The sequence below is a fragment of the Tachypleus tridentatus genome, chromosome 9 (assembly GCF_004210375.1).
Source record: "Tachypleus tridentatus isolate NWPU-2018 chromosome 9, ASM421037v1, whole genome shotgun sequence".
NCBI classification, from domain to species: domain Eukaryota; kingdom Metazoa; phylum Arthropoda; class Merostomata; order Xiphosura; family Limulidae; genus Tachypleus; species Tachypleus tridentatus.
Window position 1 is genome coordinate 69,976,346 of NC_134833.1, and position 12,076 is coordinate 69,988,421.

The window sequence follows — 12,076 nt, forward strand, 5'->3', positions numbered from 1 at the left end:
CATTAAGAAAAAAAAATTTTATGTAATATTTTTCAATGCTGTTATTAATTGTATATTAATTATATATATAATAAAAGACAATAAGTCTTAAAAATACAAAATACAAAATGTGCTATTAAAATTAAGTAACCAAGATTTAGGCTCTAATTTGAGATATAAGATATGACCTGGTCTTTGAAGGTGACTGCAGAAGTAGACCTATGATACGTTGTAATTGTGATACACCATGTATCTATATTAATTCCAGTTGTAAAGCCTCACATGTAAAGACTAAAACAAGAAGTATAATAAGAGAGCACAATGTGAGTAAATGTGTTTTATCCCACAATGTTCCACATCTATGTTATCCTTCACTGTCTGGAGATAGTAGTAGGAAAAAAAGAAATAAGAAAGAAAGAAGTTTCTATCATTCGGGTTGTGAATAAGAAACTTTTACATCCAGATGTTGGCAGCTATTGTGGTAGTAGAAGCTCCAGTTATAGGTAATATTAGTAGGAAGTTATACTATAATAAAATACCTACCTGGATATTTTATGATAAATTTAAAACAATATTAATGAGTGCATCTTGAAAGTTATTTATATTGCATCATAGCTGCCTAGATAACTTTTTGAATTGAATCTTTATGCACTTGATGGTTCAGAGGTATGTTTATGAACTTACAAAGTTAAAATCTGGGGTTTGTTTCTCTTTGGTGGACACAGCACATAGCTGAATGTGGCTTTCTCCTAAACCACACCACAACAATAATAAATTATGTGCTTAAGAAACTAAAATGTACCCCCTCCTGGGATCTAAATATTCATCCACATGTTTGCTGTGTGTGGTGACCCATGAAGGGGAGGAGAAGATCCTGGTGATTGGGGGGTCAAATCATAACCCTCCATTTATACCTAGAATTCCTGTAGATGAGCAGCCTTGGGGTGTCCTCCTAGGATCAATTGACTGGTTCACTTGGGCTAGGGTCAACCAAGTCTCACTGTTGGATGTTCTCAACAGGTGTTGTGGACATTGTATCTGATGCTGGTGTTTTGTTATATTGCTCACGAAATCCTGGCATTGCTGCAGTGTCCTTTTTTGGCATTATAGTGCATCCCATCGTATTCTTTTTCTATTATGGATCCTCCAAATACAAACTTAGCTAAAATAGTGAAAAAACAGTCCATAGGTAAACGACCACATCTTGAAAATCCTGAGCAGCAATCTTCAATATCTGTAACACCTGTACCTCATTTTCTTGTAATACATTCTCTTTTAGACAAACCTAAATTTAGGGCAGATGTCTCCCTTTTTTATTCAGAAGGAACTAGAGGGACTTAGTGGCTCTCCAAAGTTAGTAAAGAAGCTTTGCTCTTGTGACATATTGGTGGAAACATTCTCATCTCAATACAGTGAACTCCTCTTGCATTCAAAGGCAATTGGGGATATACCTATTGAGGTTACATCTCATGCTACTTTGAATTCGTCACAAGGAGTTATTGTTGAGAGGAATTTGAAGAACATCCCCGAGTCGGAGATTCTCGCTGGTTTCTCCACCCAAGGAGTTTCTGCAGTGAGGCATATCTCCACTCATAAAGATGGAATTATGATGCCAACCAATATCCTTATTCTGACATTTACATCAGTGCATCCACCTGTCATGATCAAGGCAAGTTATCTTAATTGTAGGGTATGGTCATACATTCCAAACCCTTTCAGATGTTTCCAGCGTCAGTGGTTTGGTCACTCAAAGATGTCATGTCATGGTTTCTTGTTGTAGGCTCGTTACTGTGGCAAGTACCACGATGCCTACCACTTCACTCGGATTATGCTGCTGCACTTCATTCCACTACTACAGTGGGAGTGCAGACTGATCTCTCTCTGTACCTCCAGAAGAATAATTCTCAAACCAAATGAAAGTCTTTTGACATCCATGGTTAAAAAGTTGATGAATGATGAATCAACTTCAACACGCATCTATGTCCCTAACATACATTCCAGCAAATCCCAAGATCCACTTCCTTTGGTTTCGGGTACGGACATTTCTTCGGATACATCTTCTTCACCCACCCAAAGATGCAAAACGATCATTCGTTCACATTCTCAGTCGCTGGAATCCTTTTCCAACAGCAAAGACCTGGCCAATTGACCATGGAGGTCGACAGACCTCCCTCGAATAAAGACAATAAAGAAAAAAATACGTGGTTGTAAACAGAAGGGATCTCCACCCAAGTCGCCTACACATAAATAAAAATGGCCACTTTGATACAAAGGAACTGTCAAGGTTTACTTCTAATCTGTATAACATCAAAGCACTTATTGCTTCCTTCCATTCTGTACGTCATTCCTTACAGAAAAATGTCTGAAACCTGCTGATACAGTCACCTTTTGGTGGTTTTCTTTGTACAGAAGTGACAGGCTGTGTGATGTACAAGTGCATGGAGGGGAGGCACTGCTGATTGATCAGCATGTGCTCACCGTCTTTCCCACTCGACACACCCTTGGAGGCTGTAGTCATCCGTGTTTCCTTGAGTTGTACCATCACTGTTTGTTCCCTCTACGTGTCGCCTGGAGAGACTTATGATCAATCAGATCTCGATGCTCTCATTGAATAGTTGCCGTCTCCCTTTTTAATCCTGGGGGACTTTAATGAACATCATCTCCTCTGGAGAAGTGTTGAGGGAGTCGTTCCATGGAACGTATGGTCTGTGATCACAACCTTTTTCTCAGCAGTACTAGTGTTTATATTTATTTTCATGTACTTAGTCAGTTTTCTACTGCTATTGATTTCTCTGTCTGTTCCACTTCACTTTTTTCTCACTTTTCTTGGAGGGTTGACAATGACTTATGGGGCAGTGATAATTTTCCTATCGTTTTGAGAGATATTGGTTGTGATCAATACCACTCGACCCGCCTCCCTCAGTGGAAGCTTTACCAGGCTCTCTCAGAACTTGACCCTGCTGTCGTCTGTAAGCCATCGATAGACGACTGTGTGGAAGTAGTAATTGACTGTATTGTCCAAACAGCTGCTCAATCGATTCCTAAAGCCTCAACTCGTTTTTCACGTTATTCTCGTCCGTGGTGGAATCCTGCCTACCACATGGCACAGAAGGCTCAAAACCTGACCTGGGATACCTTTCGTAGGTATTTCATACTTTCAAACTATATTGCTTTAGAGCAGGCCCATGTAAATGCTTGGCAAGTAAGACATCAAGCCATAAGAAATCTTGGATTAAGTTCACAACTAGTATTTGTTCTATCAACAGTTCCAAAGTCATATGGGACAAGATTCGAAAGGTTAGTGGGCAATATAATTCTGTCCCTTTCTCGATCTTGCTCTCTAATGGCTAGGAAGTAGCTGATACTTGGAGCATTGACAAAACTAGGTGAAAGCTTTTGTTAGATATCTAGCACTTTTACTTCTTTCTCCATCTTCTTAGCCATCAAGACAGAGGCAGAGCGATCACCTCTTTCCTTTCGAGCTGATTGTCTCTATGACTACAATCGTCCCTTTACACTGGTGGAACTCAAACTGGCCCTTCATTGGTCTGGTAGTACATCTATCGGACCTGAAATGTTGCAAATCTATCTCGTGCTTCTCCTGCTATTCTGATTGTTTTCTTCAACTGAATCTGCAGGAGATTGTTTTTCCCTGATGCCTAGCACCAGGTTATTGTCCTACCTTTCTCTAAGCCTGGGAGGGATCCCAAAATTCCTTCAAACTACCGTCCAAGTGCTTTGACGAGCTGTCACTGTAAGACTTTAGAGAGGAAAGTTAGTGCTCTTATTGTTTGGTTCCTCGAATCAAACAACCTCCTCTCGCCCACCAAGTGTGGGTTCTGACGACAGCACTCCACTGTGGACGACCTAATTTGACTTCAAACGTCAATCAGAGAAGCTTTCTCAGATGACAACATCTTGTATCTTTGACATTGAGAAGGCTTATGATGCAACATGGAGGTATGGCATTTTGCGAGACCTCGATATATATGGGTTACGTGGCCATTTACCCATTTTTATTAAATTTTGTAATGGACAGAAGATTCCAAGTTTGTGTGGGTTCGACACTTTTCCGTTCTTTTCTACAGGAACTTGGAGTCCCTCTGGGCTGTTTTGAGTGTCACACTTTTCAGTATAACGATTAACGCCATCACTGAACAACTTCCTCTTACTGTTGCAAACGGGGTTTATGTCGACGACTTTCACATCTCATGTCAGTCATCGGACAAGAGGTATATTGAGCGGCAGCTACAGACTGCCCTCAATCGTTTACTAAAGTGGGCCACAGCAACTTTAACTTCTCTCTCTTTAAAACAGTTTGAATGCACTTTTGCCCCAATGGAGTATTCACCCTGATCCTGAACTCTATATTGGTGAAATTGTGCTGCCTGTGGTTCCTGAGACAAAGTTCTTGGGGCTTATCATTGAACGTAAGCTGACCTTTATACCACACGTAAAGCAGCTACGGGTCAAATGTACAAGAGCACTGAATGTCATCTGTGTCCTCTCTTCCACCACTTGGGTAGTTGTTCTATGCTAAAGATATATCGTGCTCTTATCCGATCAAAACTAGATTATGGATCACTGGTCTATGGCTCCGCCAGGGCCTTGGCCTTAAAGATGCTGGACCCCGTTCATCATCAGGCACTTCGGCTCTGCCCCAGGACTTTCTGCACTTCCCCAGTCCAGAGCTTATACACAGTCTCATGAACCTTCTTTGTACCTCTGTCATTTGCATCTGTCTTTACTATATGCCTCAAAACTTCATTCCTTACCAAAGCATCCCACCTGGGGTTGTGCTTTCCTTCCTCGGTGGGCCATACTTTTTCATAACAGACGACCTGTCATTGCTCCTTTTGGCCTTTGTATCCAGGTGCAGTTGGATGAATTGGGTCTGTCCTTGGATAACATTGCTACATCCACTGGTCAGCCCATCCCACCATGGCTTCTTACAGTCCCCAGTTGTTACCTATCTTTAAGTCATCTGAGGAAATCAGACACTCCCGATTGGAAATACTGTCTGTTATTTGCTGAACATCTTTCGAACCATTCTTCCATTCCTATTTATACAGATGGTTCAAAATCAGGTGAATGTATGGGCTCTGCCATGGTTTGTTGTGGTTCAATGATTGTGCACAGAATCCCCTCTATAGCTTCTGTGTTCACTGCTGAACTGTATGCCATTTCTCTTGCCGTCATTGAGAGTTGTAACGACGGCACCATTTTAAACATGTTCTGTCCCAAAGTTTATCCGTAACGTTAGACAGTGTTATTAGTGATGGTGACACTGAACACCTTAGAAATGTTTTTGTTTTTTAAAGGTCATTAATCTTTTTAATGCTATTTAAGTTTTTACATTATACATTAGACCTTTTTTAAATGTAATTCCCTTTTAAGAATCAAAGTCCATCTTGTTTGATTTGAAATTAGAAAATGTCTGTAACGTCAAATAACTGGAAACTAGGATTGGAAAGGCCAACTTCAGATGACTAACGGTGATTTTTGAACTTACCTGTTAGTCTTCCTGGCGAATTATGATAATTACAGTTATGCTACAGAAATTCCTTTACAACTAGTCTTACTGTAGTTTTTCTTTTACCACTGTAGGCTAGATGTTAAATTGGATATAATGCTATTCATGTTTTGAATTCAAAAATTCAAGTTTGTTTTGTTTTACCTTAATTTCCTTTTATGAATTTTAATAATTTTACTTTAATTTAAACTTTTTACCAGATGTTTGGCGCAGATAGCTTAGTTCCTTTGTGCCATGAAACACCAAGCCAACCAACTAACTGCTTGAAACCTTGCGATGCGATTTTATCATTCATCAAGCATACACAACCTGTTAATTGTTCTCTATGATCAGCAAGAATATTCATATAAAGAAAGTATGAGTGTGACGCTATAAAACAATATGTATAATCATAGAATAAATATATAAAAATAAAGCAATTAGAAACTTGTGTTGCCATTTGTTGCTAATAAAAGTATAAGTAGCTTAAAGCCCTAATTGTCATTCATGAGTGTTTCTAAGAAATAAAACATAATAGGAGATTTCACACTAAGCACAGGCAGCATACAAAGCATGTTAATGCTGTGGGGATCGGAGGGATGCCTCCCAGAAAGTATATAAAAATGAGTGCTATGGAAAAAAGATTGCATGAAATATAGTTTAAACAATTGTATGACCTTTTACATGAAATCCACAAAAATTTGTAATACGTTTGACTTGTTTAAATATATTATTTGAAAACAACTGGACTGTGTACTATTTGTTTATTGTCGAAATTTATCGCCAACAAGTCACAAACACCTACTGTAAGGAACTAGATCTACAAAACTTGACAGTACCAAAACGGCTTCGGCATCCAATAACAAAGTGTCAATAAAAGCCATTGCATGTGGCTATTTCAAGCCGAAAAATGCTAGTCCTTCATCAGAAGAATGTGGACCATGTAGAAAACGTTAAATACTATAAGCATCTGCTTTATAATTGTATAAGTGTTTTTTTACATCACAAAAAGAGGCGGTTCGACCGAACCCCTTCAGACCCTCCCCTGTGTGAAACTGCAGCCTGTATGTATATTATACCTAATTTAAAATATTAATAAAAACTTGTTTGAATGCTGCTTTTAAATAGTGTAAAAATAAGTATAAACGTCTTATTGGTTGACCATATTCTCTTTTTCACTTTATTTAACTAGAAAAGTGCATTTTATGAACGCTTTACAAAATGAAGTGTTTTGTTAAAGAAAAAAAACAACAAAAACACCTTTATATGTTCCGGTTAGTTTCGACTTTACATTACTTTTTGAATAAAAGAGAAACAACGGAAGGGTTTTTGAAATAAGAATTTTCAACTATAATTCCTAATTATAGAAAGTTATAAATTCTTGTATTTAAATCTAGGCAACCTTGAAGTTTGTTTTAAAATTGTACAAGATAAATTGTTTATTTTTAATTTTGGGAGAGATATATTATTTTTCTTTAATGACCTATTGTTACAGTCTTGAAAATGAAAATTATGAACAGTACACGTTTGGTATTTTTCAAACGTCTCGTAAAAAAAAATGTCATGTTATGACACTATAACAACGTACAACATTTCTTCTCCCTCTCAAACCTCTAAGGAATTATATTCGGATTTGTCACAAATATCCCAGATAAAACAAGTGAAAATTGATTCTATACGTAATAAAAAATAACGTTTTTACGTGTGTGTGTGGAAACGATATATTATTTAGCATTAAGGCCATCATTTTTGTTTCCTAGATTGTCCTAATATTCACAATTGGTGATTTTGCACTAACTTCAAATTGCAATGCGCACTTTGTTGTATGCTTCGAAAAAATATACCATTGGTAATTTTCTAAAATTTCGTGAAAAAGTATTTTCCTGCTATTATACTATGGAGATGCATTTAATGTACGCTTTTAACAATAGTATTCTTTTAATAAAAACTATCAATACCTAAGCCTCTATATATTGTAAATGTTTCAAGTTCTTTCGAATTTAATTTAATTCTGAAGAAAAGACAATTTATAGATTACCTTAAAAATGAATATTTAATCAAAATCCTAAAAATCAGCTAGAATACCATTAAGGTTTCTTACGTAATTTACTCCACTTTTTATTTTTTAGTGTGGATGTGAGAAAAGTATTATGATTCTTAAGTTTAAAAGCAGTAACTTATTTTGATTGTAGTATTAATATTAAGTATTGAGATTTTAGAAGAAATAAGTATATTACAGATTTTACACTTAATTTTATATTAAAATACGCAGTATTATGCGGTTTTCGAAAACAAAATCCCTTTTTTCATGAAAATTAGGAAGGTAGATTTCTAAAATTTCATGAAAAATCTTTTTCTCTCTTGTTAAACTACAAAGATGCACTTGATGTACTCTTTTGAAATGGAATTATTTTAATTAAAATTCTCACGAGTTATGTCTTGGTTTCTCTCGGATATTCCATTTAACTTCGATTTTAATTTACTTCAGAAGAAAAGAAGGAACGATAGAAGACTTTAAATTAAGGAATTTTCAATGCAAATTATTATTTCTAGAAGATCATTACTTATTCTACACCAGTTTAGTCTATCTTTAAGTTTTGTTTTATTCTGGATATGAGAAAATTATTCCTTCTGTTATCTTTGGAACCGATATATTTCTTGATAAAGTACTAATGAAGTACTTTAGTTTTTGTAATAAGTAAATATATCGAAGATTTCACATTTAATTTGATATAATAAAATAGGCGTATTTTGTGCCTTTCTACAAAATTATTTTTTCATCAAAATCAACAACGTCATACTCTTGGTATATTTTATCTACCCTTTTCAAAATGATTTTTTTGTATCAACCCTCACCATATATTCCATGATTTATTATGAATATTCCATTTATTTTCAATTTCAATTTACACCTGGAGAAAAGACAAATAATAGAAGGACTGTCAGATAAGAAATTTTTAATGAGTATACCTAAACCTGGATTATTGTTACGGTTCCTTTTATAAGTTGGTCTACCATTAAATTTGTTTTTATTCTGTATAACGAAAAAGTTTTATTAGCCGTGGAAGTGGTAAAATATCTTTGAACGAAGTCCTAATTTTACTGTTTTTTTCACCTTTAATTTTGCTTTAAGACTAACACTTTTTTGCGTGTTTTTTAAAAGGTTTATCGCCAATATTGCTAAGCCTATAACCTCTCATAATTTCCTACTTTTTGAGGAAAATCGTAGGATTTATTTTAGCCAAAATACCCAAATATTGTATGTCATTACGGCATTATATATTTTAAGTTATTAAATTTATAAGGCAACATTAAAAAACAAAATTTCTCCTAATGTGAGAATGTGAAGTATTTTCTGCAGGCATACTCTGTTCTCCAATTTATTTAATAGTTACGAAATTACTCACTATAATAATATCATCGTTCAGACAAACCATAATTCTTATAACCTTCAAGTTGTTTTGGTTACAGTTAGAAATATCGGACTCCTACCAACCTGTCACATCCTCTATTTCAGGATTTGTTAATAGTCCTCTCTTACAGTTAATACACTTTGATCTATCAAACGACGTATTATACTACGTTGTTTTCTGTATAGAAAATGTCAACCTCTCTTTTAATGCAACTTTCCTTCCTGCGGGAAACATAATAACTAGCTTACATGAATTTGTTATAGCTCTTGTCGTATATTTAGACAGCCCCCCGCTAGTGCAGCGGTAAGTCTACGGATTTACAACGCTAAAAGCGGGGGTTCGATTCCCCTCGGTGGGCTCAGCAGATAGCCCGACGTGGCCTTGCTATAAGAAAAAACACACACGTATATTTAGACAGTCTACAGCGGTGATTGTCCCGTATATACACGGTAATAACCAATAAGATAAAAATAAAATAATGAAAATGAGCTCATTATATGTTATTTCTTAAAAGTGATTTAATTCTAGGATTTTCTCAGTTTGTAGACAGTCGTTTTTGTTCCTTGACTAATTATATTAAAAAAAAGTTCGCGGGCAGCTCTCGATGCAGATTGAATTATTCAATATACGTTGCACATGCCTGTTTAAAAAAGGAGTTTTTGATTGAAATATAAATTAGAATATTTAAGTTGTTCTTTAAAACACCGTATAGTAAAATTATATGGAGATCTTTAAAGAGTTATAATACGTAACTTGCTCAGTGTCACGTAAACTGCTGTGAGAAAAGGTCATGAGTTACTTGTTCTAATTAAGCCTTATTGAGGAATAATTCGTGAGCGTTTTTAAATCATTTCATTCAAGCATTACATGCAAGACTATACAATATTTCAATGCATGAACACATTACATCCAAAACATTTATTATGATACTTTATTTCATGTAATACCTAGGTATATAGTATGCATTGTTTTAAACGAAATTGCAAGAAATTAAATGCGAAAAGCAGATGGTGTCGAAAATGCTCGATTTTGTCCACTTGACATTCCATTTAATGAGCTGAAAATGAAAGCAAACATTAAAGACATATGGAAATCAAACACACCATCTATTAGAGCAAAAAATTATCTACCAAATGACATGAAATATTTTGCGAAAGCGTTTCATTTATGAATATATTTTTTTAACTTGAAAAAACGCTCACGAATTATTCCTCAACCAATATATCATAAATAAAGGTATTATCTCACGTGGTGGAGATCCCCACAGTAACATGGTTTTCAGGCTAACTTGGCCACGCTTTAACCATTCGCATTTATTTACGTCAGATTTATACGATGATGACAGAGTACCGATTCCAGTCTTTGGAGCAAAAAACTTGACAAACCATAATTACAGATCAAGTAGAGAACATCATAAACTTAACTGGACCAGGTAATTCGTCAGTAGAAATGTCAAAGGCATTACCTAATTACAACATAAATATTATTACTTATTTATGTAATATAATATACAACCAAGAATACAAACCAACAGAAATGAAACAATCTATGTTTGTTCTACTACCAAAAAATCTCAAAGCACGGAACTGTACAGACGTGAGAATAATCACTTTAATGAGACATATCACAAAGTTACTCTTGAAAGTAATACAGCAATGAGAAGCAACAAAAGTGTGAGTCAAAAGAATGTATTTTTGTTCTGAGAACAACTTGTAAACGTACCAGAGAAGTCCAACAAAATGTACACACATTCTTTATATATTACACTAAGGCTTTTGAGAGGATAAAACACTTAATTATGATACAACCCTTACAGAAGATAGAAACTGACAACAAAGGTCTCTATTTCATCACAAAGATGTCTTGGGAAAAAACAGAAATAGTAAGACCAGAACAGTGAGTAAAAAAAGTTTAAGGTAAGTTGGGAACAAAGAGAAGTGGAAAGAACAGAACAGGGAGTAACACCGGAGTTTAGGATGAGTTGGGGACAAACAGAGGTAGTAAGACCAGAACAGAAAGTATCACCAGAGTTTAAAGTGTGTTGGGAAAAAACAATTGTATTAAGAATAGAACAGGGAAAAAACACTAGTTCAAAAAGAATTGGGAATGAACAGAAGTAGCAAAAATAAAACAGAAAGTAACACCAGAATTCATATTGTGTTGGGAAAAAACAAAAGCACTAAGAACAGAACAGAGAGTAACACCAGAGTTTAAGATGTCTCGGGAAGAAACGGAAGTAATGAGAGCAGAAAAGGGAGTAACACCAGAGTATAGGAAGTGTTGGGAACAAACAGAAATGGTAAGAATAGAACAGAAAGTATCACCAGAGTTTAAGATGTGTTGGGAACAAAAAAGAAGTAGTAGAAATAGAACAAGGAGTAACACCAGAGGTTAAGATGTACTGGGAACAGGGGCGTAGATCCTGGGGGGATGGGGGTATACACCCCCTTCATTTTAGATGGGGGTATGGTGCATACAATCATCTCCCCCTACAGTTTGGTCTGTTGAATTGTTTTATTGCATCACAGGCCTATAAATTGTGTATTTGATCTTGTGATTCTCGTGTTCTTGCCAATCGAATTACATAATTAGGCCTAGATGTAGGCTTTTTCAGTTGCCTACATGTACATCTTTAATATGGGCGCGCTTCTAAGCTTTTCGATCTAAGCGATAGTTCGTAAGTGTCAGTCAGTAGGCTTAAGTATACATGCAAGTATCGTGGCAACAAGATTACTCTGTGACTGCATGTTTACAGCTTTCATGTTCACATAATCAAAGATTACCAATTTGCAAATTGAACAGTCCACATAAGTGGTTGCAAAAATCATACCCCCCCATCGGGTGTAAAAAATTTACGACCCTGATTGGGAACAAAGAGAAGTAGTAAGAACAGAACAGGGAGAAACATCAGTTTGAGATGTATTGTGAACGACCAGAAGTAGTAAGAATAGAATAAAAAGTAACAAAAAAGTTTAAGATGTATTGGGAACAAACAGAAGTAGTAAAAACAGAAGAGAGAAAGACACCAGAGTTTAAGGTGTATGGAGAACAAACAGAAGTAGTAAGAATATAACAGAAAATAACACCAGAGTTTAAGATATGTTTGGAACAAACAGAAGTATTAAGGCCAAAACAAAAAGTAACACCACAGTTTAGGATGTGTTGAGAAAAT